Genomic DNA, 3,339 nt, shown 5'->3' with positions numbered 1-3,339 from the left:
GTTTTGTTGTATTTTCTGATTGTCTTCTTTGAGATCTTTCTGCAAACACAGCGTGAGAATCAACATGCAGTTACATTTGTGGACATAACAGCCGAAGCATGACAGCAGCTCTAGCATATCTGCGCATACGACTGCAGATGGGAAAATTAAGAACATTTCAACAGGAAGTTTGCTTGTGGTGAATCAAAATTACTGTGGACTTGCAAATGAATGCGGAATTGTTTTCGACAGCAATGGGAGGTTAAGCAGCAATTTATTTACCAGTTTCTCGTCGTGTATCCATGAACTTGCGAGGCAAACCAGACACAGCAGAGTGAAGAGGATGTACAGGCCACCAGCCACTCCTCTGCTGCTTGACAAGGCTGCTGCTGCCATCGCTGTTCTAAAAGTACATTATAGAGCAGAAAGGCTCAAGGAAGAGTTGAAAACAAGTCTACATGATAAACCATTTCCCAGTGAGTCGTAGTTTTGATCTTACCTGTGATGTTAATGGATGATGAGCTGCAGTACAGGTGATGAATTCAAAAACATGATGAGGCGACACACCCCTACATGCTTTATATACTCCTTGTGTCACCTTGCCCACTGCGAGTTAAGTTTCACTTTTACAGAAATAGTATTGGCAAAGAATCACCACAGGAATATATCAAAATAAAAGTAAAGTAAGTAAAGTAAAATGTATTTATAGAGCGCTTCTCACAGACAAAAGTCACAAAGTGCTTTCACAGAGCAGAAATTTAAAAGCATAAAAAACACAATGTGACCATAGGGCCAATAATTTACATACACACAGAACAAATTAAAAATTAAAACATAGTTTAAAAGCAGGTCTAGGACACGGGTTTTACCCAAACGCCAGTTTAGAAAGGTACATTTTGAGCTTGTCTCTAAAAGTGTTGACTGAATCTGCGAGGCGTAGAGGTGCAGGCAGAGCATTCCATAGCCTCGGATCTACTGCCTCAAAGGCTCAGTCACCACGGGTCTTAGATCGTGTGCGCGGGACAGACAGAAGACCTAAAACGTTTGACCTGAGAGTGTGGGCGGGTGAATATGGGTGAAGTAGGTCAGTCACATATGTAGGAGTCTGACCGTGTAGTGCTCTGTAAGTGAGGGTGAGAATTTTGAAGTGTATCCTAAATGCTACAGGGAGCCAGTGGAGAGATCGGAGTACGGGGGTGATGTGAGACCGGCGATTTGTCCTGGTGAGTAATCAACACCCTGTAGTGCAGGTAGATACTGTGAGCAACAAAACACAACTCAATGACAAACCAGTACAAAACTGGTCAAAAATTCATAATAGAAACTATTACAACGCTGTAGAATACAGTATATTACAAATGAATGGTTATTCCTTCATATGAACCTGACACTCAATTCAGTTTAGCTTTCTCATAAATAGTGACAGTTCACTTTACTGGGAAATGCCAGCATCAGCTGGTGCAGATACAGGAAACACAACTAGACAGCAAACCACAGCAAATACAAAAAATAGTCAATACAAACATTATTATGTGCAATGACATTTGAAATCACAAATATGAAAGAGAAACTGGAAAAAGGTTCAGGGGAGTCAGAAAGAAATTGTGTGTGTGTGTGTTCTTTTTAATTTATGTTCCTGCAGGAACAGGTTGTTTGGCCCAGTGGTGCCGAGATAACATGTGTTGGAGCCAATATTAGATTATTCATACAGGTTTTTACTAAAATGATTGAAAGCCAACCTAAAAAGCTCAAAATATTTGATAAAAGGCTTCAAGGATTCAGATGCAATAAAAAAAAAACACACACCCCAAGAAAGTAATATTTCCTTTTTATTTTGGGTTACATTTATTGGATTCAAGTGGCCTCAGAGATTTGAAATGTGAGATTTCATGCCTCTATATTTTGTGCTTCAGTATGGCCGTGTATCTGTGTGTGTGTGTGTGTGTGTGTGTCACAACCCCGTGCTGTTTGACATCGGATGGGAAACTTTGGGTAGCGGACATGGACATAGAAACTGGGACTGATGATAGCGGGACCAGAGAGGCTGAGTGGACGGGTTATGTATTGAAGTTGAACCTGCAGCAGATTGGGGAGGTGTTTGCTTTGTTCTGAGTTGTTCTGATCTTTTTGGTTAATTCTTGTGAAGTCAGTAGGATTGTAGGATTTGGTTGCCTGTAGCTCTGGAGAGAGGTTTCAATGCTTGTGACCACTGTAGTGGAACAAATTCCTATACCCGCTTTGCGTGAGTCTTTTAATGCTGAAATACATAATACCAAAAACCAGGTTGTCTATTAAGTATTTATTCTCTGCGCAGAGAAGGTTCAATCATCACAACACAATGCGTACAGTCTCAGTGAGGAAGAACCAAGAATAAAGTGAACAAGCTTTCTTTATACAGAATGAGCAAAGGTGGGGGCCGATGGACAATGTTACAGACATTTCAGTCTCAGACTTTCGGTCTCAGACTGATAGTAACAACAATGAAAAACAAGCGGCCCAAAGGCCTTGGTGGTGGAACATTCTCATACAACACAGTTAGTTATCTATGTGAACAGGCAAGGGAGAACTCTTCTTTTGCACAACACAGACACGGTGAAGTTCAACAAACTTCAGAACAAAATGACTTATGCATGAATACAATATACTGAGTAGAAATATATACTAGGTAAAAAATTACCATTACACCACTTACAACCACAATCTCTCTTGTCTAGAAAGCTGTATTGGATAGTTTCTGAATCATGGTTCTGCGAAGGCATCAGTTAGTTTATTTCTGCTGTATTCCTGCTGGCCTGCTTCTGAGCAACATTATTGAACCTCCTCTCTGCATGTCGTTTAGTAGGAGACGGGCACTGCTTAATCCACTCCTTCATAGAAATTTACCTGAGATGATTCTTTTGTGTGTCGTGTTTTTGGTCTTTAACTTTGTTAATTTGTATCTATAACATGTTCCCTCATGTCGCTCAGCAGCCCTGACAACACATTAGTGTAGGTGTTGTTCTCAGACATGGAGTGATACTGAAAGTGCAAAGGAATTAGACATCATAGTGGTTTGTGGTTATTATTTCATGGCTATGAACCAATCGGATTTCTTCATTTGAGCTACCGGTTTTATACAAATGATAATCAGTTGTATGCTCAGTCTGCAACTTGCCCTCTATAGACAAAGATTCTGTCAAAGTTGCTTTCCACCATGTTTTGGGACACTTAGAAAGGCCTAAGAAAACATGCAGCTGTCCTTCATATTGATTCTCCATATAAACTCACTGAAGCTGTGTCTATCTATCGTCTTTCTTTTGACATGGGTTTTAAATCTTGATTGGTTCCAATTCTTGGTGTCCAGTGTGCTTGGTTTAGTGT

General features: G+C 40.3%; 1 long non-coding RNA gene across 1 annotated transcript; it reads right to left on the bottom strand.

Moving 5' to 3' along the window:
• LOC116379976 (uncharacterized) lies at nt 1–515 on the bottom strand. The gene is made up of 3 exons (XR_004212494.1): nt 479–515; nt 262–382; nt 1–39 (listed from the first exon to the last, which is right to left on the bottom strand). It is a non-coding gene; the product is annotated as an uncharacterized LOC116379976 (long non-coding RNA).
• Nucleotides 516–3,339: the final 2,824 nt, after the last annotated feature.

The sequence above is a fragment of the Anarrhichthys ocellatus genome, unplaced genomic scaffold, assembly GCF_004355925.1.
Source record: "Anarrhichthys ocellatus isolate YVR2014 unplaced genomic scaffold, GSC_Weel_1.0 scaffold5677, whole genome shotgun sequence".
In the NCBI taxonomy this organism is placed as follows: Eukaryota; Metazoa; Chordata; class Actinopteri; order Perciformes; family Anarhichadidae; genus Anarrhichthys; species Anarrhichthys ocellatus.
The sequence above is the reverse complement of the archived record's forward strand: the minus strand, read 5'-3'. Positions and strand labels throughout refer to the sequence as shown.